At 36.0% G+C, this 25,392-nt stretch overlaps 1 long non-coding RNA gene across 2 annotated transcripts in view; it reads right to left on the reverse strand.

Annotated features, from left to right (window-relative positions):
• The window catches only part of LOC107312887, a 137,275-nt gene that overhangs the window by 16,914 nt on the left and 94,969 nt on the right, over nt 1-25,392 (reverse strand). Inside the window, exon 4 of one of the 2 annotated variants that reach the window (XR_004307074.1) lies at nt 9,921-10,146. The exons of the other annotated variant lie outside the window; for it this stretch is intronic. This is a non-coding gene — a long non-coding RNA (uncharacterized LOC107312887). The remainder of the gene's footprint in view (nt 1-9,920; nt 10,147-25,392) is intronic. 2 annotated transcript variants of the gene reach the window in all.

A 25,392-nucleotide genomic window follows, 5' to 3' on the forward strand; every position in this document is an offset into this window, starting at 1 on the left:
GGCACACATACCCAAGGCAGCTACTGATGTCTCTCCAGCCTGACACCCCTCTGCTTTGGTGATGAATAAGGAACAAAAGATGACTAAGGAACAAAAGGCAGATTATTTTAATATGTTTTTCATTGTATGAAGGAGCATGAGGCAGTGTGAATGGGCATTTCTCCTTCATGGCCACAACTGTATATGTGAAGTTTTAAGTAAGGTATTATTTTCATAGGTGGTTGATCTTTTATTCTGTTATCAAAGGAGGTTATAAACAGGCTGTAGGCAAACGTTATTTTAAAGCCAAACACAAACCAATCTTTAGTCAGGTAAGTTCTAAATGGATTTAAATTCAGTTGCACTTTATCTAACTTTTTATTCATCAGGATCTGATTAATACAGGATCAAAAATGACATAATACTTGCTCAAAACATAAATTAACATTCCTGAAGCCAAAGGGAGGAGAAACTCCCATTCCTCAGCAACCTGCCTTGTAGTGCAGGTAATAAATCCACAGTTAGGTCGAGATAAATACTATCCTCTGAATTTAGTGATTACTGATTTAAAACACAGAACTTCAATCAAGTGATTAATCAGAGAATATCACACATTATATTTTCAAGGTATTCAAATTATTTGCTGCTGATCCTATTTACTGCAAAATCTATCACCATTTTGTTGAATTATCTTTCCCAAACCATTCCTAGAGTTTCACAAATGCATTTGATATCAATGTTTGTCAGATACTCTGGGTATATAATTTTCATTCTGCTCTTTTCTTGTCTTTGTCTTTGATTGTTTACATAGGAGTAGTCATTTTTCATGATTTCCAACATATTTGGCCACTTAAATCACATAGAGTTATTTCTACCTCTTGAAAATATGACCGAAGCTTGAAAAAAAAAAAAAAAAAAAAAAAAAAGATAAATAAATCAGATCATCAAATAATCTGTCATTCTGGAATAAAAAATCTTGCATATAGTCCAATATTTTGCACCTGACAGTTGTCAGTACTTGATCCTTCAAAAGACAGAACACATTTGTAAAAGCAGAGGGAAAATAATCAGTCAGCTGATATATCAGCCTTTGCCTGAACTCTGCCAGTCTTGAGATTGTTTAACATCTTCAAAGAGAAGTCAAACTGTTTTCTAATGCCATCATTATTATTAATTCCTAATATTCTTGATGTTTTTATGCACATCAATTTGTTTTGGATTTGATTTTTCATTTGTTTCAAAATAGTAAAAAAACAAATACAGTGTTGTTGGTTTTTTTTCCTGGCACAAAGGTTTAGTCAAACAGACATTTACAAACCTTTCAGGATCAATAATTTCAGCAATGCTGAAAAGCTGTCAGAATGACTATATGTATTTCTAGGAGAACAGACTTGGTATTTCAACTCATGAGAAAGAACTTTTGTGTTCTTAACTAGCAGCAACAGTACTGACACCAAAAAAAACCACACTAGAATAATGAAAGTATCCCTCAAAATAAAGAGATATTTTCTCTGTTGGGTTGATGCGTTTGCTTTTTTTAATAATCTGAGTACAAGTATTTCTGCAAAGATGGACTGTGATTCTTATTCTTATCTAATTTTAGCCATACAAAAACAGGTGCATCTAATCAAAATGCAGTTATTTAGCAGCAGTGTGCAGAGATGGGCTGATTTCGGAGTTTACTCTAAATCAAGTGTTTAAGACTGGGATGAATCACTCATCTTAAGTGGTTATCTCCTGATGACATCAACAAACTTCTGGAATTAACAGACTTTTGTTGGTGAGAGCATCAAAGAGAAAAGAGCCTTACTTTTCACCACATTTTATTTCAGGTGAAATAAAGCAACTGTATGCTAAGAATGAATGCAGGGGTATGAATTAAAAATACACCATATTCCTCTAGATCTTTTACATTTTTTTTGAATAAAAGAGGTGGATGAGAGACATAAAGAAAAACAATCCATTTGTATTTTTCTTTCTGTGCTGATGAGACAAGTTCTGTGATGGATAAGTACCCATTACTTTCCCATACAGACTGTAAGTTCATCTCTACCAAAGAGCAGCTCAGGCCTTCTCAGACTCAAGCTTTAAGGAACAGAATTTTCTTTAAATAATAATCTAGCAACAGCTTATTGAAAAGCAGAAAGATGGGGAAATGGGTGTTTCTAAATTCCCATTAGTATCACTGATCAAAGATTTAGGAAAGTCAGCATTATGTTCTTCTGAAAATTCATTACCAGGAAGCAGAGTTCAGAAGAATGTCACTCCATCTTATCAGTAGGTTTTAAAATAAGACCATTATTAGATTGCAATTGATTTGCAGAAATCTATTCATTTTTAGACAAATTAAAACAACCTTTATTGTAGTTCCACAGTTCATGCTGATACAGTTAGTGCTGCGTGTGAGCATTTCTATTATGAAAATCCTTTTCTCCTCAGCTTGATTTATAGCTCAAATTTAAGAACTCACATGGCACTGAAACTTGTCATACAAGGACTCAACCCAGGGAAGAATGTTAGTCTTTGAAATAAATAATAGTAGAAAAAGAATTAGACAATTTATCCCAAGCAGGAACATAATGAGTTGACTGACAGAAGCTGGGACTCTAGCGCTGGGACTGATCACTTCCCCATAAGATCCACATTCTCTAATTGCAGATGACTAATGAACATGAGAACCAGTAAAATAGGTAACAGTCACTGTTTTGCCTTCCCTGTCTGCACTGCACCTGATATAATTTAGATATGAGCTCAAGACATCATCTAACATAGTTCCAATTCAGTTAATGTACTGTATATTTCAAGGAGCATGCACATAAAACAGAGAAGGGAAAAAACAGAAATTCCACCCATGTCCCAAAGCTCCACAAACTGTAAGAAAAGAAAAAGAAAAAAGAAAAAAAAGAAAAAAAAAAAAGGGGGGGGGAAAAAAAAAAAAACAACATAGAAGGAAGAAAATACTTACATTGCTCTCTCAAAACAGCCACAATCTGCCCCAGAGGGAGCATCAGTGGAAAGGTAAGAAAAGAAGCTGAGTATGATATAAAGTCAACACAAATAACTAGGAAGTGGTCATGAAACTGCAGGTGTCCAGATGAAGGGTAGTACAAAGCATATCTTTTATTCTCTGCATCTGGTATTTATCCTGGATTCATGCTTTGGGCTATGTTTTTAACTCACTGTTAATGGGAGTTGCACAAAGCTCAGTGCTTTGCAGGAAGAATGCACTCCTATATCTTCCTTGTAGGCTTAAAAATACACACAGTATGCTATGGAGTACTGATTTATGAATACAAGAGGCATCTTGAGACCAGCACTAAGGCTAAAGTAGCCATTTTTCCATTTGACCCCTAATTTTAAAACAAACTGTCATACTCTCCTTGAGAATTGCACTCAAGGCTCCTTGAGCACTGAAAGCTGTTGTAAACCAATGTTGCAGCTGAAAGCCCTCCACATACCCACAAAACCATCCTTTCACTTCAGTCAGGAAATGATCCTGCATCCTTCAACTTACCCTTTGCCCATAGATCACAGCAGTGTGAAAATCAAAGACTCTCTGGACACCTGCAGCCACCTTTACTGTTAACATATCTGTACCAGCTAGGAGTTGCAAACTAGTTAGCACATGATTTGCTAAGAAATGTCTTCAAATCAAAGATGAATAGCAAGGCATTTCCTACAATGTGCACATTTTCTCTTCCCCATCCCTTACCTCCCTCAATACCAGTTCTTACCTCTATCACACCGCCCATTTATCTTAGATAGAAGAGTTTGTAGGATGAGTGGAACAAAAACCAAAATGGGTAATTACTAACACAGGCCAGCTTCCTGGTGATTCAACATCAGCTCCCATGTATTATACATTACATTGGCACCACTAGAGAGATGCTGGAGACAGAAGATGTTCTTAACTACAAGCTGCCACCAAGAAATATCTGCGTGGACTTTCTTCCCCATAGTGACTCCTTTCTGTGATGATTTCTGTACATCTGCTGCCATAAGACCATTTCAGACTGTCAGCTTCAAATCTGCTGAGTACTCAAAGACTTTTCTTTAGGAAATCATCTTCTGAGATACCAGAATTCCCATTAGAAATATCAGCAATTCCTGACAGAATTGCATAAAAAATATTTGCTCCAAAATGGTAATTTCATAAAAACAAGGTGATATTAACATCACGTTTTTATATTGGAAGAGTCTCAGGAATTGCCTAGTTGAGAGATCCCAGCTATTCTGCTGTCCATCATTTCTACTGTAAAATCAGGTCTTAAGTAGGACAGTTGAAGGTGTCATTTAAACAGACAAGTCAAATTTAAGTTATTAAACACATTAAAAATTAAGGGAGTTTGAGTAGTAGACTTCAACATCATTAAGTACAAAGCAACAGGAATTGCTTTAATGTGGGAATAGTCTCTCTCAAAAAGAAAGCCAAATACCTTTGTGTAATCCTTTGTCAAGCAGGAGTTGATAAAAAATCTGGTAATAAGCTAAACATTTTCTTTAATTCTAACTGGACTTACCTTTTATAAAGTGATCCAATTACACTTCCAAAGTGTCAAAAATCACCAGTACAGGTATGGCTTTTTCAAAGAAAAAGTTTGCACAGAACTGAATACATACACTTGGAACCAATTTAGAATCCAGTCCAGAGACAATTAGCAATGATGGAAAGTTTGTTATTCATTCTAACAGAAGCTGGATTGTTCTGAGACTAAATTTTGCTACAGTTTCACAGACCATGTATAAGGTTTTGTGATGTTCCTTTAACTCTGTATCCTGGCTGTAGAGGCATTCATCTTATCAAACAGGGCTTCCATCTCTTTTCAAGCTTTGGATTGGTTCCAAATTTCTTGCAACTTAACAACTATAATGCAGAATAGCCAAACATGAGGTGTAGTGAATAAACTATGGTGAACCTTTACAGAACAACTTCAACAACAGATTTATAAGGTAAATTGTAAATGCTTTTCAGTCCTGAAAGGGAAGAGTAAAGCAATATGAAGAGCATTTAATGTTGCCATATAATCTTAAATCAAATTAATTTTATTACCACCTCATGTTGATTGCTCAATCACAAACTCTGGCCAAACTATTTAAAGACAATTTTCTGTTTTCTCCATCATCTTATTTCTCATAGTGTTGAGCAATTATCAACATAGTGAATCATTTCATCAGCTTCTGTACATATTAAACTAGCTACCATAGAAAGTATACTACTCCATTTCCATTATTAAAGCAAAATCTAGGAGCTTTTTTTTTCCTATTGTACAGTTCATTCAGTTGAGGTTATTTCTAGCCAATGTTTTATAGACACAAATCTCATTACTAAGAGCGACTTGAACATTTCCCTTGTGATGGCAGAATTGGTAGGAATGGCTTGTGGAAACTGACAGAAACTTCAAAAGATCTCTAATTATTCCCAGAAAACAGTTCTAAATATGCAACATGGCTTTTGGGAGAACTCTTTTCCACTGATCTTTCTTTGACCTTATTTTGACAATTCTAGAGAACTATATGTATCCAAGTACAGGGTTTTTTTGGCTCATCGCTCTCCTCCTTATTAAGATTCAGATGCAGGCACATATTAGCAGCTGAATGAGTGATGAGAACACATGTTGCCATATGCTAAACTAGAATATAGTTGTCCCTAATTCCAGCACCACTGTAACCCTCTGACACCAGTGCTGCCATTCTGTTACATGGCAGCAGATGTTCAGAGCCTCGGAGTTTGGCTTCCCAGTGAGGGAGAAAGCAATGACATAGAAGCTGACTACACTTGAACATTACTGATTAAATTTACACATGCACAGAGATTCTGAACTTAGCTGTAGAACATGCAGGGCAAAGACAACTACACAAAAAGGGCTGAAAGCACCTTTTAGTATTTGAATAGTAATAAATTACTGTTAGTTTTGACAACAGAAAGTAAGCTCCTCATTCTAATTCAGAGAACGTGAGAAACTACAAGAAAACTGACTCAAATTTATCAAGGAGTATTGAGTTATTCTACAAACAAACAAAGACAAAAAAAACCCATCTTGTAAGCATAATTCCCCATGACTTCTCAGATGCTGAGTATGCATTCATGATTGTTCTTTGGAACAAACACATCAGGAAACAAATGGTGCAGCTGGAGGCAACTTTTTTTTAGAAAAGTTAAACAATCATGGAAACATTTATTTCTGTAAAAGGCAGAAGTATATTACTGGTTTATGGTATTCTTAATTTTTTTATTTGGGTCTACTGAGCTGTGTGTCTCCACATCTCATTATACCTCTCTTTAAAAACAAAACCCATTCTTAGTATTCTTTAGAAATAATTAGCAATTGCTTGTCACACATTGTCTATGTATGTATTAAATGTCAACATTACATTTTTCAGTTATTCACTGATTCTCTTGTTCACATTTGCAATGTAATGTATATCTTGTGTAATGTATTACTTTGTCCTGATCTCATGTATGCTCATAACCCTTTTGTCTTAACCTTTCCCTTTTGTGTTGTTCATGTATATCTCAGTGTAAATAACACAGAAAATATAACATTTTTTACTGTAGACGTGGCACAGAATAATCATCCTATCAGTCATCTTAGATAATGGCCATACAGGATGAAAATATCTTTGAAATGACTACACAGAATCACTAAGCTATAGAAGTGTAAAGCTTACTGCTTAGAACACTGGATACACTTTAAGTAGCTTATTGCAATAAGATTTAGTACGATGTGATTGCAGCCAAAGCTGGACTTCCAGCATAATGCTTTAGATAGGCTTTATGCTCTTGGACTAGATCTAAATCCACTGGGAAAATCTTGGACCTATTTTCTAGGACTAGGTACAGAAAACAGAGAAATCCAAGTCATGCACTGAAAGAGCAAATACAGTGCTGAGCCTCTATTTAGAGAGTGGAAATCTGTTATTTCAAATTATTTTAAGTCATTTCATACAAGCTATATGAGGAATCCACAACTTATGTAGTAAATAATTTTTATACTAAATCTCAGAATTCTTCCAAGAGAAGCCCAAAATGTTTATATGCATATATATATAAATTAAATACTCCATATAATACTCCATTTAATTTTTGTCAGTTATTTTCACATAAGTTTTTGTTTGTTTGTTTAAGAATTCTAACTTTATTTTGATTATCTTTTTAATACAAGATCAAACTAACATTAAATTATTGAAAGTTTTCCTGGGACAGAAATTTCACTTTCTCAGCAGCTCCAAATTTCATACATCTAATATCCATATGATTCCAATTAGTATAAATAACGCATAGATACTATTTTAAATTCATTATCTTTTTCCTCTTCAGCCTCTTAATTTTTTTCCTGGTAAACAAACAGTTTTTGAAAATACGTTGTATCCCAAGTGAAACAACAAAAGCCCAACTACAAAACTGACTTAGTAGTGTTTAACTAATATAAAAAAGTGAAAGTCTCTTCAGCTGAAGGCGTGAGGACCTGAATACAGAAGAGGGTATGCAATAGCTCTTTGTGCATTTTAATTTATGTTGAAGGCTAAAAGAAATTTGCCTGTCTTGTGCAAACTGTGCTCAATATTTCACTCATTTTTCCCAATGATTACTTAAGTCACACATCAAATGAAGAAGCAAGTCTTCACTGACATAGCAACACACTGCATGGCAGTGGGAAAGGAATTTATATAATGCTTTATTAAGAGTACTCTGAGACATTCTTTCTAACAACAATAGCTGGGAAGAATGCAGAGACAAACACAACTATTCAAACTTAATTACTCTGCTAACATTTCTAAAAATAATGCAGAAACCTCTGCTGTCCATTCACCACTCCAGGACCAACATGGCAAGGATCCTCTCCCTGACTCCGAGCTGACCTTCTAGGGTTAGAAATTATCCCACCTCCCCATGCAAAAACCTTCAACAACTTAGTTAGAAGATGCTTCTGCAACCTCATTAACTACTGTCATTACATTATTGTTATTATTCATCATTTCTTAGACTGAGAACTCAATCGTGGAAATTATGCAGGACTTGTTTATCAGCCTCCCACTGATATCAATCAATTACATTCTTCTATTTCAAACTACTATTGTGTTTGCCTTAGTGGTTAGATAATTTGCTTTCACAGAAATAGTAAAGCATAAATCTTAGCTCATGTCACTTTATCCACAGTACTAATTTTCCTGTAGGAGCTCAGGCTATTCTGTAATATCCTCTTCTAGGAGGAAGATGATAATCTTTGTTACAATTATTAAATCTGTTTTATTAATTATATTCTTCTGCAGCTCTGCATCTTGTAGGTCTGTATCCTTAAAGGTATTTAATTATGTCTATGACTGAGAAAGGTATCCAGTTTCTCAATGATAAAAGATTTCTGTGAGCAAAGGTTAGAACAAACTTCAGGTTATTGCAACCTGTCACTGTTCAGCTCTGTGATGGTTCTCTTACCAACCTGTGCAACTTCAGAACAATGCTCTGCAAAAATGCTGCTAGTGATGGTTACAACTCCCAGAGTTTAGGCTTCGTTCTACCCACTGTTCATATGGAGCTGGATATCACCAGTGTCTGTTGCTACAGGGAGTGTAACTGAAAGTTCTAAATTAGGTAGTTATCTGTGGATTCATAATGGTGAACTGTAAGTCTTAACATAAGAAGTTACAGCTGCCTCGCTCTAACATAAAGATGTTCTCTGCCACTTGATTTGATCTCTGGAGAGAGATTCCAAGCTGCAGCTATATAGCTATGAGGCTCCTGCTAGGCCAGTATCATGCTGGCCAATTTATCAGGATTGGAGACCTTAGGATGACACATTTCACAGTCTCTGGAGGTACAATTTCATGTGAAATATGTAACTAGTGATGGAATCTTTTTACATTTTATTACATTTCATTGTAATCTGATTCCTATAGCATTTTAAGATATTCATACAATCAGTGATTCATACAATTATTAGCTGAGGTTGGAAGGGTCCTTAAAGCTCACCCAGGCCCAAGTCCTTCCACCGGCTGGCTGCCCCCCAACAGCTCAGGCTGCCAAGAACCCCATCCAACCTGGTCCTGAGTGCCTCCAGGGATGGGGCACCCACAACTCTCTGGGCAGCAGTGCCAGGACCTCACTGCCTTCTGAGTAAAGAATTTCCTCCTAACATCTAACCTAAATCTCTTCTCTGTTAGTTTAAAGTCATCTCCCCTTGTCCTATCACTACCAGACAAAGTAAAATGTTGATTCTTCTCCTGCCTGTAAGCTCTTTTCAATTGCAGGAAGGCTGCAATGAGATCTCCCCACAGTGTCCTCTTCTCCAGACTAAACATCCCCAGCTTGCTCAGCCCGTTTTCATTGGAGTGATGCTCTAGACCTGCAATCATCTTCTTGGTTTTCTCCAACAGCTCTGCATCTTTACAGTGCACTTAATTACTCAAAAGTGTGAAAACTTCAGCATGAACTCTTGCATATACATAGGAAGTGTTTCGAAAAAATAAGAGGCATTAATGTGCAGGAAATCTAAGTTAAATACACTTATTAAGCTGCTGTAGAAGAACAGTGTTTTGTTTGTTTGTTTGTTTTCTTTTCTTTCCTGCATCTAGAGAGTGATGAACATTATTATTTCACTGAGAATAGGCAGAAAATGGAAACTAAGCAAACAACTGAAATTCTACTTCATAAATTATATTGATAAGGAAAATGTGGTTTAGTGAGTCTAAAATGCTAGAGTTTCAAATTGAATTGATATAAAGAAAAGTGCTTTGTGTGCATTGCAGAGCACTTTCAGGAGGCTGTTTCCTCCCTTTCATGATGCAGTATCTTTTAATGAAATAGTTGTTCGGGCTTTTCGGTAATGATGTGATGTGTTTTATCTAGAAGATCTTACACTGCACAGGAATAGGAAATTAGTAATTGAGCAACATAGTACATTTAGTCAGCTATCCTCACAGTGAAATTTGAAAAATAAAATTACCTTAAAAGCTTTCATAGTTTATCTTCATTAAATTTCTTCTTTGCTTTAATTCCTCCCCAGAGGTCCAAGTTGATTGTAAACTACAAATGCATGTCGAAAAGATCCTGGCTAAGCTCTGCACACCTTAGATCCTTTTCACTCCAGATCACAATGAGAAAAGCTGACCAGAAGAGATGCAGCTGTGGCTTTTGCATGTAGATGTAAAAAAATCCTGTCTCTCATTTGTCTGGGAACAAAAAATAAAAATGATAAACATCTCACTTTGAATCTGAATTGCTTGCTGTTTTCTATGACAAAGCTGCTATACTAGGAACATGCCGTTAATGGCTCTGAGGCCTTTTGACCATAAAATGATTATCAGCTTTTAGAATCAGATGTACATTCTGAGAGACAAACTAAAGATGGATGTGTAAAACCAAGACAAATCTTTCAGAGTATCCTTTTGTGAATTGTTTGGGTACAGACACTGCATTCTCTTGCATTCACACAGCAGGCTCCCTGCCTTCGGTCATTATTTAACAGACAAATTGCTTGTTTTGACTTGTACATGCAGGATGCTTTTCCTTCCTAAATGTATGCAAAATGTCCTATTCAATCTCCATTTATTTGCCTCATTTCTCCATATCTGAGAAAGTTACAGCACACCACTTATTTCACAAATGGAGATTTCATCTTTCGCACCTGTCCTAGAAGAACTTCTCTGCCTTGTGACGTAATGCCATCCATATGCATTATATGCCAAGAATATTTTCTTTTAGTCACACAATGGATCTTTTGTGGAAAAAACACTGGAGATAATGCAGTGCTACTGTTCAGGTTTCAGATACTCCTAGCAGGAATCTGGAAGTAGAAACGTGTCAACAATATTACAAAATTCCCTAACATTACCAGTAAAAAACTCTCCCTCAGCAATTTCAAGCATTAGTCATTCTGTAGTTTTAAAGATTTCCAACACTGCAGCGTACATTTTAGCATGTTTTTAAAATACAAGCAATATAAAAGAAATGGTAATCCTAATGGGAAGAAATAGAGCTTTACCTTCAGATTTCAAACTATATTAAGGTTTCAGAAATGTTTTCTTGGTACAGTCACCAACTGAAGATTCCTCAATAGATGTATTTACCACAAGGACTTCTGATACTTTTAATATCCATTAAGAAAAACTATAATGAGAACTCTGGGTGTTCAGTTCTGTTCTTCCTGGTAATTCTGCTAACACTGAGCTTTGTTGTCTTGCATATTTCGAGTGCCAGAGTCCTAGTTTGAGGTCAGAATCAAAGACCTCCAAAAGTCCTCTCAAGGGAATAATATTTATTGACTAAATCATTCTCAAGTGTTATCAAATGCTGAGAAACTGAGGACAGGCTTTGTATACATCTCACAATCAAAATATATATTCAGATGTTTGTAAGAAAATATATCATTTAAACATAAAGTTACAATGAAGAGATAAAATGAGTTAATGATGCACTGAATAAAGACTCATGAGACATAATACATTTTCATTATAGTTTATCTTCCCTGTTCATATTATTTAAGACTCAACTTGATTAAGTTAATTCCCTAAAGCTTGTTCTAAAATTTGTATTTTTTACTTAAATTAAAACAATATACACATACAGAATACACCCATGTACTGTGATTAAGTAAGGATCATCCTTTAAAGTATAAGGAATTTGGGTAATTTTCCATGTAGCTTTAACAGACAAGATGGAGAAATATATTTGATAAATGCTAATGGTATTTGACTGCTGCCCATGTAGAGGCTTGAAGCCAAATGGACAAGGCATCAGCACTGATGCCAAGAACTAGACTTTGGCAGAGATGGAGATTTGACTCATGGACGCATTCCTAAGGGAAGAATAAATACTAAATTGAACGTCACATTTGTCACTGCTATAGCAATGCCTGGTGGGTTGCCTCAGGAAATGTCAATGGGGTAGATCCTTGACTGAGATTCTGTGAGTGGGAAGAAGCTCAGATCATTTGGGACAGGAAAGATATGGGGGAGTTCTGGCTCAAAGGCATGTTCTGACTTCCGATCCAGCATCAGAGAAGTCTTGAATAGGTGCACCATTTAAATAACTCAGAGGCAGGGCTGCTGTTTCTCTTCAGCTTTTGTGAACTGTATGGCAGGTTGCTTAGATATAAATTGAGAAGAGCTGAACCTCCATCATTACTAAACTACCATTAATTCAGTGAACTTTTAAAGAGTGGAAGAATGAAAAAGGGTTATGCTCAGGCACATGAAATACTTACATCACAGAAAATTCCATCACAGAGGATTCAGATTTACCAAGCTGGACACAGATAATGCCTCTGTACCATTCATCTCTCATACAGTCTACCTTTATTTACTCTTGCTAATGAAATTTGTTTTAGAAACTCATTCCATTTTACAGACAGAGAAATTCAAGGGATAGACATAATAGATTTTCTGGGGAAATAAATAAATAAATAAAGCTTTTAGCCTAAAATATTTCAAGATTTTTTTATGGCAGAAATCTCAGTATGGGAGGTGGCCACACAGCCCTATCAAACAGCCCATTAAGAAAGTTGAGGTAAACCTTGAAGGACTAAGTCTTCCTTTTCTGTAACAGTGACACTATGATGCTATGACTATCTGAAGAAAGAAACACTGGAGCAGCCTATTTTGGAAGAGTATCTTTAGTAAGCTATATTGGAACAGATGTCTGTGGTTCCTGTGAGACTAAGGCCAGAATGCGGCTCATTCTGTTTAACCCTTTTCATATAACTTTACTATGTGCACACAAATGACTTTCACTTGACATGGAAAGAAATAAGTCAGGCTGGTTTTAATGAGATCTCGATTATTAACTGCAACACACATTGTTCTTTTTCATACACTGAGCACAGCAGAGTAAATTTTAATTGTGATGCTTAGGGATTTTCATTAGCAGTGAAACCCCTTGTGTGATGAGATGAGAGTATTCCCTAGAGAGTGCAGAAACGAGTAGGATAGAATATGAAACAAAATGAGCTCAACAAAGTGAAGGACAAAGCCAACACTCTTGCAGAAAAGAGGTCACCTTAGGAAGATGCATTATTAAATACAACCTGGAATATATGCACCTTGACAAGTAGCAGGGAGAAATCAACACTTAGTCTAGCCATAACGAAACGATAAAACATAGATGGATTTGCAGTGGTTTCGAAAGCCAAAATACATCTTATGGAACAAGAATTTCACTGATTAGCAAAGCGAAGCATGAATTTATTGCCTAGATTCATGGCTTTTACGACTATAGCGCTCCAATTTATACTGCTTTTAAATTGAAAAGGCATTTCTTTAAAAAATGCGCAATTGTAAATGATTTTCTTTTCTCACCAATCAAATTGAACTCAGTAGTACAACTGGTACAGAATTTGTTGGAAGCAAAATTTCAGCTTTATATTGTAACAAAGGAAGAAACAGAAAGAGATGTAAAATTTAAGTGAAATAGATCACAGGAATGAACTAAAGAAAAGAAAGGAGAAAAACCTCTCTAGAAAAACATCAAAATGTGGACAAAGCAGAGCAGAAACAAACTATGGATGATGAAGACCAATCGGCACCACACAAATTACCCCTCAGAGAGACAAAACACATTAAGTAAACTCTAAACAGCATGAGAGCTGAGAGCTTTGAGCAGAAGAAAGCAGCCAAATCATCAAAGAGAAATGACTGACAGAAGGCCCTGTGTTTACCACTGAGCAACAGCATGCCTTATCCAGTTCAGCTGCAAGTTGAGTGAGATGATAAAAGTTTAATAATTGTCTGAGCTCTTGCGAATCAGTAAAGGGGCCACACTGAGTTCTCACAGGTATTCAATGTTCAAGAGTGAACAGCTATTTATTTCCTAATTTGTCTGGGATGTCCATAAGATAAGGATTTATCCTGCCGTTATCCCCTCCAACAAAACTCATCTAGAACAGTGGTCATTGATTACTATTTGGTTGTTTTTTCATTTTTCTTTTAGGTAATACTTCTTTTTAAACATTTTTTTCTTCACATCCCAAAACATTTTCAACTTTCACTGTGAAATCTGATGAAATATATATATATAGAAATGGACTTTCAAACAGTTGTTGTTAATAGTGGCTGTCCTCCTTTTTTGTTCTAAAAACAGTTTACATAATTCTGCATTTTAACCTACTCATCAAAGAGATTTATTAACACTGTCACTCACAGTAAAGACTGTAGTTACTATTTTACATGACAAATTTGATTCTGGTGCCACTGTGCATTTTCTGTGTTGTTTGTTGTTTTTAAAACTGCCTGGATTAAAAGAAAGAAAAGAAATAAATGTTGAAATTAGAAACATAGCACAGGAACTCACTTAAATGAAAAAACTTATTCTCATTTTTGCCTATATGCACCCATATTTGTATCAAATGTAACTCAACTGATACCGATATTCACCCTTCAAGATGGAGAAACTACACTGAATACAGTTGTCTACTCATTCTACTCTCATCTATGACCTATGGTGAGATAAGCCTAAGAATTACATCACATGGCCTTGGACTTGTGGTTCCCTTCTAACTCCGGATATTCTTTGATTCTGCAATCCTATGATTCTACCATGTCTAGAAGTTTACCCCTGAAGTACATTATCTTCTCAAGTAATTCTGAACATATTCTCTACGCACACTGAGCAGATGTACAGTACTCCTTCTCTCAGCCAACCAGAAGAAAAAGGTCTGCATTACTGCAACTCTGAACATGAGTTACTGTCCTTGCTTCCCACATGAGCTTATTAGTGTGGGTTGAATGCCTCATTAACCCTATGAATATGGCTTCTAGTTGGTTGAGTGTTCACACAGCATCTTAGGGATGCCTGCAAAAGACTGGTGAAACTGAACTATGTTGTAATTTAAGACAAAAACAGGAGAGAGATTATGATTCTGTAAGTATGGACCTTTGCAAATAAGTATAGGAGAAAGATAATGACAAGTGTACCAGAGGAAGAGCTGAAGAGTCTATTCCTTTCACTGACTGTTTCAGGAGAGCGAGATAGGAGTTTATCACTGGCTATAAAGTATGCCCAGGCAGGATGGAAAGAATGGTTTGCTGGCCTTGTAACAGCATAGTTATTGATCTCATGCATGCATCTTAGTGCCTTGCTTCAGAAATCTGGCTTGTGCTGAATCAAATGAATAAGGATCATGAAATAGTAGTGGTGCTATGATGCTCAAAACCTACATAAGCCAGATGTGAAGCACTGGCAAGGGACAAGAGAAAAGTCTCAACTTTTGATTCCTGGAAGATCTAATTGTGTAAACAATCTCTGGAAAAGACTAGTAGACTTTCATTTATATACATTCCACGAAATAGTTATTTCCTTCATAAATTAGTTCCCATTTCTCAAACTTCCCATTCTATTTGTATCTCTACAATCTCTGTCTCATTGTCCTTTTCCCCCTAATTAATAATATATTAATGAGGGGTACAGTTTAGCGGGCATGGTGGTGGAGAGTTGATGGTTGGACTAGATGACCTTAGTGGTTTTTTCTAATCGTAATGACTCTGTGATTCAATATATATACACGGAGTTCTATAAAATACATGGCACTTATATCAAGAAGAAGCATATTTGTTGTTGTTGTTGGATTTGCTTGTTGTTTTTGGTTTTGCTTTTGTTTGCTTTGCTGTTGTTTTCTGAGGAGAGAATCTAAACTGCTTACCAGCAGGAAATACAGACAAGGCTGCTTTTACAATTTGGGATTGTGTAGGAAACTTGAAAACATGCTGGCATAGGGAAAACTTCATAGCTTCTCCATTTATGAGTGTCTGTTTATATTTGGTATGTTCTTGTAGTAATGGTGAGAATGTTCCTTTCCAATGGGCACAATGAAAATGTACTAGGCTTTATAAAGGAGCAGCAAGGTTTGTGAATTCAGTAGGGTTTCAGATCTCAACAAAACCTCAGTGGTTTTGACAGTCATCAACCCTTCTGCATTCACTTCTCCAACACAGAGCCATTCTTTTTGCAACAGTGCTGTCTCCTGCAGCTGACAGTTGACACACTTAAATGGCCACAGTAGGTATTAAAAGTCATCCGCCACTAATGACCTTCATTGTTAAACAGAAGCAGGTGGTCTCTCCTGACTCCTTAGCAAAACATTTAAAATGGTCATGTTTTTCACTGCTGGAATTAACACTATTTGACACAAATTAACATTCTGGTAGTGCCATACACACTCAGAAGAAATTTATAGGTGCAAAAGGAGGAAAATTTATAGGTACAAAAGGGAAGCTTTACATTAATATCTTTCCCAAGAAGAAAATTCTGCCTAGGCTTTGAAAAATAATATTGTGTTACTAAAGGAAATGTCTTTAGCACTGTACATGAGTCCAACTTCCCTTCTGAATGTTAAAAATCAAGACCCGAACTCTGTAGACAAGACTGTTCAATTAAAAGAACCCACATAACTAGATCTTAATTTTAGATGAAGGAACTGGTAATTCTGCGATTACCCTTCAGTTGTAGGAATATCCTACTCCAGTACAAGTTCCATTGAGTTAAATGAGGCCACTTAAGAAGCAAGATAATATTCAATGCAAATATTAGTTTCAGGGCTTTAGACACTGATGCAAATGATTTAATCAAAAGTACTACAAAACTTGCTTGATCTGAGGACAAAGACCACCATAGTTTTATGTTAAATACTGCCAATTTAACACAAATATACACATAATATAATATGCATATTAAAATTTCAAGTTTCTGCTTTAATAAAAATAATCAAATTCTATTCTTAATTTCTGTTTCCTAAATATTTCTTCATTTAGAGCATTTTGTCCTCTACTTCTCATTTGGCAGTTGAAACAAAATTCCTTAATGGCTTTCAAAGTCCATGCAACTATTTAATTATACAGACCTCTGTATATCAGCCACCATGAACTGTTGCAGTGTCCACATTACAAAGAACAATATGGTACTATACATTTCAACACATCAGCTCTTCTCTTTAGAACTGTAAACAGCTGACCTATTTTTACGGTTCAACAAAATATTGTTTCTTATAATCTCTGCATCTAGGGAGTACATAAAAAATTTTGCTTCCACCTTGTAAACTGAAAAACATTTCTAGGTTCATTTTAAACAACAAATTTTAGAGGATAATAGATTGAAAATAATTCAAGAAAACTGAGATATGTTGTATAGCCAGGGGCAAGGTCCTAATAAACACACAGCAACATCTCTACTGCTATGTTATACATTTTCCAAATCATCAGTAGAAATGAAATCACTAAGTGTTTTTCTCCTGGTCAATGTTGTCTAATGAGTAAATTTGAAGACTAAAACACTAGAGTCATGTAAAGTGATTATGAAATCTACCGAGAGAAAAACCTGGAATTTAAACATTCAGAGCAACGAAAATGCACTGAAACCAGTACAGGAATACTGATTTATGTTTTTCAAGGTAAGGCCATAATGTCCACTATACACTAATAGAGTGTATGCAACTGTATCCAGCTGTTCAGGTGTCTATTTCTGGTCTACTTTTCTTTCCATGAAAGAAAGGTTTAGCAACTATAGGAGTCTTACCTAAAGGAAGCTCCAAGGGAAAGACAACAAAGTTGTTCCCTCTAGCATTAAAAATATATATGTAATAGTCACTTCCCTCACCCATCCACAAAAACAAACTCCACCAACACTCTGTGTTGACTGAACCAACTGAAATTGCCTACTTATCAGATTAGGCACAAGTTAATTTCTAACTAAATTGCCTCATGACATATCACAATCCATCACACATCTCACAGTGTGGTGCTTCCATTATGTGCAGTGACATTACTGGGCGATACGTCATGTTCAGAAAGCACCGTCTCTTTAATTGCCTGTCACTACAAAACACTTCTGTTTTAAATAACAACAAAACCCAGCAACTTTCTTTCCATGACTGAATTTATACTGTTCTGTATTGAGTCTTAGAGACAAGGCAATAGAATGGGTCATTGGCAAGAAAGGATAGCTGCCAATCAGCTGTACAGAGCAAAGCTAATGGAACGGTCTGACCTTCCACAATCATCTGCCTCCAGGAATGTTATCATATCTAGAAGCTCCTTCAGAAGTCCAGTTAACAAACTGGACTTTCAGTAAAGCTTCTGGTAAGGAAGATTTGCTTGTGAAGACCCTTAGGGCTTTCTCCCTCATCTCTGAAAGGGCTACACCTTTGCAACCCTTAATTAGGGTCAGATGATATGGGTAGAACATTAAAAAAAAATACATATGGGTAGAACATAAAAAAATTGCAGCAGATTTTGGAATGGGGTTAAACCCAAAGAGTTTTGTACCTCTAGGATTCCTCAGGCACAGTCTAGAGGAACAGAAAATCACTGAGGTTATGCCTAATTCTCACCTGACTGATGAACGCATATCACCATCTCCCTCCACTTTCTGTGCAGCCAAGTACATGCACTGCCCCCTTCTCAATGCTGTGCATCCATAGTCAGTCTCTTGGGAAAACTGAGCAAAGTTCTGCGTGATTTACACACATGGGTGTGTTTGCTCTGTGCTCATTTAAGAAAGCAAAGGAGTACTTGACCTGAAATGAGACAAAGTTACCCTGAAATGGATAGTAAAATAAAACTACAGATAAAAATTTGATTTAGAGGTTTTTTCTTTCTTTGTTTTTCAAACGTGCTACAATCTCACCCTAGTCATTCAAGGTTTTTCTATGGTTTGCCACTCTCTTCAGGCTATATACCATGTCATGCCACCATCTCATCTTGAATTTCAATTTGCATGTACATCATGAAGAATGAGACTCCCCTATGAGACTCCCCTTTCCCAAATCTCAGTTTCCCATTGCGCCCAAATGATTCTCCTGTAGCAGAAGAGGTGAATGTTTTTTTAGGATTAACAGGAGAAACAACAGTAGCAGCAAGAGACAAGGATTACAGACAGCTTTTGTTCTCACCACCACATTTACAAACGGCAATGAGAATCATCTTCCATCAGTAGCAAAAGCAACTGGGCACTATATACTGCTGCAACAGCATACTGCTCACACAGCATTTGTGCTTAGTACAGTTAGATTTTGGCACAAGTTATCATCTAAAAGGATTTGGTACCACCAGCTTTATCTCTAAGTCCAGTTCATTTCACATGACAAAAGTATCAAACAGCTTGCCACAATTGGTAACTGTAGCTAAAAAGAGGACAAAGCATTAAATTATAGCAGCATTAAAAATGTCCAAGTACAAAATCTTCTACGAAAGAGGCTGGCAGGGGAAGTACAGGGGGTGGACTGCTGGAAAAATAGCAGCTGTACAGCCAATATGTCTTGGTGTTGCCTGTAGCCTCTCCAATACTTCAGCCACGATGTATTCAAAGTAAATAAGAAGCAAGTGCTTCTCCTTCCTTCTCCTTCAACATTTTTACCTAACCTCATTTTTCTAAACACCATATTTTAGTTTATCATGAACACATTTCTGAAAATCATTGTATGGACTCAATTCATAAGTTCATTCAACTGGGCGCATCAAAACTAATCCAAAAGAACTGACCTGGAAATGTATAATTTTATTATTTTATTTATTTATTTACTTATCCTGAAGAAAACAGGAACCATGGGATCTCACCTTGAGCACATATATGACAGAAGTCATATAAAGAAACAAGCAGCCCTTTCCCTCACCCTGGATAACGAGGTTGATTTTTCCAGCAGGCTCAGCCTTACTCCTCTTGCTATTCCAGTCACTCTAGTTGATTTTGATGATGTGAAGCTAAAACAAGAACTCTGGAAAATCCCATGTCACTTATCGTTTAAATAGGAAGAATCACTTGTCCATATGCAAACATAAGCCTCTAACTGAAAACTGAACAAGCTTTATAAGTTTTGTTCACGCTTTGCAAAACTTGGGCTTTTTACTTGGCTGTTAAGGTGGTGGTGTTGGTATCTACTGCAAACAGACTCAAGAGGGATTTAATATAAGCCAGGTTCATTTTATCCCGATACTCAGCTTTGTTACTTATGATAAGCTTTCCTGACTGTGGAACAACAATGAGACTTGAAAACAATGAATGCTTCAGTCAATTAGACTTTATTTTGAAAAGGATTCATTGCAATTCAGTGATTGAAAATTGCGTGGCTTTTTCCTTCCTTCTGTAATTATTCTGATTTATTCCTTGTAGCTGATTCGCAGCTGTCTAATGGGATACTTTCCTAACTGAAAAACGGAGTTTGAGAGTCTTTATAACTTTTATTATTATCACAACTATAACTAACAGCTAAAGGAAAGCAGTGGTAAGAATTTATTTATTTTTTTTAATGATCCAGGCTTTGCATGGGAAGGTGTGTAGTAGGACATTTTTACTACCCATGTAACTTGAGATTTTGCCCTAGCTGCTGAGGTTATATATAAATATAATATATATATTTATTTTTATTTTATTTATTTATGTATTTTTTTCCTGTTACTGAGTTCTCTTTTTTCTACGCAATTAAATTAGAACAATAAAAATGTTCCAGGCAGTTAAGAGCTGGCATCTCTGACCAAAAACTGCATATTACACTTTCAAGAGGCTCAAAAAGCTTCAAGAGAAAATGTTAAGTCAAAACATGTATTTATTTGTATACCAAGGCTTTTTGAGAGCTTTATTTTCTAAATGACTTATCTTTACTAAAATAGACTACAATATCATAACAACCCTATAATACTTCCAGTTTAAAATCCACTAAAATAATTCCACTTTCTTTTACAGATTGTAGAATAAGCATTTATAGGACACTGAAATCTACTACTTAATTCTAAAAAGACAGAATCAGAAGTCTTAGATTCTATCTCTGGTTTTATTCCTGCTTTTCTGTGCAAAGATAAAGTGAACTGATTTCTCTACAGATCTACCTGAAAATATATAGACATATAAATCCAATTTACAATAGTTTGGGAGTCTTAATTTGCAGGAATCTCAATCTATTGTATTAGGAAATTGATAAAATCACTGGGGGGCTGGAGGGTGGTAATAGATGGTAACTCTTTTTATTTGGGTAACATTGGCAAGAAGGTATATCTGCTTGACACTATTCTATACAGTAGTAGATGTGAAGTAAATAACAGTAAATAACAAATATTTTAAAAAAAATAAAAATCTGAGTGTTAAAACATGTCTGCCTTTCTTCAAACCTAAATTCAGGTATTCACATTCAGATACTATCCAAAAATAGTACACTGTATGAGCATTCATGCTCAGTAAGCACAGTATTTCACGAGGGTTGAATACAACAAACTTCAGGGGATTCACACTAATATTGTTAACATTGTTTATTAGCATTTATATGTCGCCAGGTGTTTGGAGACTTTCATATGAAAAGTTATAAATGCACATTAAGTGCAGCACTGTTTCTCCTTGATATCTAAATCTTTCCTTCAGATAAAAGACAGAAGCAATCCCATATCTAGAAAAATACTCAACAGAGTGCTTGCTGAATATTTGACATTCCTTTTTAATTTACACCTATCACAAAATACAAAGGCTTAACCACTCCCTGCCTGATCAGTAAATACAAAAATTATAATAACTTCCTGCTTTTTTTGGGGGGGTGGGGGGGGGCATGAACTTTCATAAACATTGATTAAAAAACCCATCCCCAGGATACAGATCTGATTAAACTGTGTTTCTATAAATATTTTCTTCACTTTTAACTGAGCTTTAATTGGCAACAGGTATCTCAGACACTATGCTAGACCTCCAAACCAAAGTCAAGAAACACTGTCAACAAAAATATCCAGATTCTTATTTTATGATTGTCTCCATTCCCTTCCATTCCAGTTTCTGTTTCATGCACTGATTTTGGTAATGGGGGAAAACAAAACAAATAGTTAATAATTTATTGGTATTATCATAACTGCAAGGCTTGTCTAGATGATGTAGCACAGTACAGACAAGGAGCGTTAACATCACTCCAGAACTTGAAGCCAGTTTTTCTTCACAACTCACCAAACACAGTGATACCATTTCTAGCTTCACCCAGATTTTCTAAGACTGCTTGGGCACCTTTTCTCCTGTGATGTTAAAGTCTAAACACTAGTACTAAAGCTACACATTTATGAGGATTTACAAAGCTGGCCCTCAGTTAGTTCCATGACCTCCACTCACCTTCTCAAATAACTCTAAATCCAGCTGTATGTTACCTATAGTGTGTTTCCCATTCAGTAGTGTGTGAGCCTGTCAATCTTACAGAAAATATTTTGACAGAGCATTTTTGTATCCACACCTTTAAACCTGCTAGAAATAGTAAATTTCTTTCAAAGCAGATCAGTAAAATAAAAATGCTTAACTCCTGGCCTGTTTTATCTCCCTGTGATACGCATTATAGCGTAATTCTTTATAGTTTGATGAGAATGAAGTATCTTTCTATTTTTTCTTTTCTTACTACTTATGTGTTCTATGAGATCTCTGCTTTTCCATTTTGAGAAGAACATAAAACCTGTTGGAAGAGAGCAGTAGAAAACCATCTCACTGCTCTCTTGCAGAGACCAACAGGACACGTCTCAGAGGCCACAAAATGCTGCAGAAGCTCAAGGAGCCTTTATCTCAGCCATATCCTTCACTTCTTGCCACTGGTGTCTGTATATTTACAGACTTCTAGACTGGAAGATGGAAAATAAGCACTTTGTATGCCTCAGTCCCACATCTCTTAAAATACCTTTGGAAATCTTAGCTCTTATAGCTGAATTTTTGAAAATACATCAAGAATAAAGCTGGAATGATCTTCAAACTTTCACCTAGACCCCAAAAGGTTAATAATTTCTGATTAAAATTGATATATTTTCTTGAACTGACATTTCTATCCAGATCTGGGTGAAGAAAACAGCAGCACTAATGTTTTCAGAAAATACCTTCTATGAAGCTGTATATTTTACACTGTTAAACCATCTCAAGTAGGTAACTCAATAGCTCTGAAGGCAGGCAAATAAAGTCATCAATTTTGCTGTTATAAATTGATCTTCCAGTAGATTTTGATAAATCATCCCTTTTCCTATCTTACAGAATAACTGAACACTGCAAATGTTCAAGCTACTATTCAGCAAACTCAAATATATCTCCTGTGTTAATGCTGACGTGCATTTTATGTTGACTTTGACCCCAGAATAATTATTTATTTTTTTCATTTCCCTGCAAACTGCCTTTATGGAATGACTTATTGTTAAAGCAAACTCTGCAAATATAAGATTAAGACAGCAAGCACGGTTCCTTTTCTGCAACAGACCAAAAATAACATAAGAATTTAAGATTAATATTTTACATACCTAACAATTAACAGGAAATCAAGGACAAATAAAGAAATTAAATGCTGTTTTTTAAACAGGTGAGTCATTGTTGAATATTTATATCTGTCCATACTGGTGATAAGTATGAAAGTCATTTCAAGATGATGCAAAGAGATCCTTATGATAATGAGTTTGCACTCATGAATGGCATTATTTCCATTGTTAAATTTCGAAGTACGTTCACTGCCTCAAGCTAAAAATATATTACAGCAGAAGAAAGCTGGAGGAGAGGGAAAGCCCTAACAATGCATTGCCATCAGTCCATAAAGCTCTAAAAACCACTGTGACCAAAATATGTGGTTTTTAAAATATCAAAGCTATGGAGAAAGAAAAATGAAAATGAATGGAATTGAAAGTCACTCCAGTGCTGCTGAAAATCTTATTCCTATTCTTCTAAGAGCATTCCAAAGTTATATTGCATAAGGTAAAAATTTTCAAAGACAGGGAAAGACAAATAGGTATCCCACTCCCGTTAAAAGTTATTTCTACTATTTCAAATAAATCCAGTAGAAGCAAACATAGAGTCTTAATTTATGGAGAAATCAGAAACAAATTGTTTTACTCACAGCATTATGAATTGCACTGCTAAACCAAGGAGGAGAACAATTTAGATAACCCTATCACTCAGACAGCAGAAAATTTTTTACATTGAACAAGTGAATGATGGTAATGAGAAACTCATCAAAATGACAGTACAGAGACATTTCACTTTGATAAACCTACCCATAAGGAAGACATCCACAACATCATGATGATGATTTTTCAGCAAGTTCCCGACATGCAACTCTTTGACACTCTTTATGGAGAAATTCTTCAGAACAGCACTGAGCTCTTAGCAGTACTAAGTACTTTATCTAACAAACCCCAGAAAACACATGGAACAATAATTTTACAAACATACTTAAAGTTGAGGTCCTGTTTGATTTGCTACATAGTGGATCATTTATGCCTCTGCAGATTTTAGTGAAGATGAGCTTCAAATATTACTATCATGTCAATTACTATCATCACTATCATGCAAAAGCCATAGTTAGCTTTTGTACCTGGTAGCCTGGTGCCTGGAATATGTAAGGACATAACCAAAGCATCATAGAAATTTGTTCATATTCAGAATATTCTTTTGCACTAGTTTAACTAAATGGCAGCAACAGGTTTTAAAATAAGTAATCTCCATCGCTTCTCCCCTTCCACCACAGATCTTGGGAAAGGAAGCATCCCTGGAAGTGTGAATTGTTAAGCGCAGCTTTGGAAAACACGAAACCCTGTTGAGCTCTCTAAAATACAGAAGAATTATACTGCAGTTTCATTCAAATTTCTTATGCACAGGAATATGCTCTTACTCTACATAGATAAGCATACGTTGGAACAGCCCAGCTTGGTGGTCACATTGCAAAGCTACAGACCACAAATTTCACTGGGGCTTAGAGGCAACCCTGGCTTGCAGTGCCCTTCTGTATGAGATAACATACAGTTCAGAAAGTCTAGGAGAGTTCATCAAACTCTGCAATTCCAGTGTAAACACCAAAAAATAAAGAAGCGACAAAAATAAGAATTTGAAATTTCTTCTCATTTCACCACTTTTTAACTTCAGAGATGCAGTAAAATGTGTGCTCAGCTAACTGAAAGTGGTAAGGTGATTTAGCATCTTCAGATGAAAGTAGCCATATAAAAAGCAAGTCACAATAGATTGGTATTTGTTATTTCCTGGCATACACACAACTTGTTCCCATTTATGTGGCAACAAACTGAAGAAATTTCAGTATGGTTTATGGGTAGGGAAGAAAACAATAATTTCCTAAGTGCCATGTGTACAAAGGGAAGGGTGTGTTAAACCAGAAGGATTGCAGCAGTTAAAACAGGAAGAGAGTGGATGTATTTGAACAGCAGAGAGTAACTCCTCATTTACCCTGAACATAAGAGCTGGCTCAAGTCTTCTCAATAAGACAAACAACTCAAGACAGAAGCTCCCATAAGCTCCCTGTGAAGGCCACAGACAGCAAGTGTGGCATTACAGCTGCATAGCTCCTGGCAGCTTGTCCTGAGTGGCTGGCCACACAGCTTGTGCCTACAACCTGCTTTGCTGCATCTTGTTGCAGCTCCTTCACTTTTGGCAAACTTGAAACTGTCCAGCACTGCCCTACTGTTAATGGTGTCAGTGTTAATACTTCTACAGCATAAATGGTA

This window comes from Coturnix japonica, chromosome 4 (genome assembly GCF_001577835.2).
Source record: "Coturnix japonica isolate 7356 chromosome 4, Coturnix japonica 2.1, whole genome shotgun sequence".
NCBI classification, from domain to species: domain Eukaryota; kingdom Metazoa; phylum Chordata; class Aves; order Galliformes; family Phasianidae; genus Coturnix; species Coturnix japonica.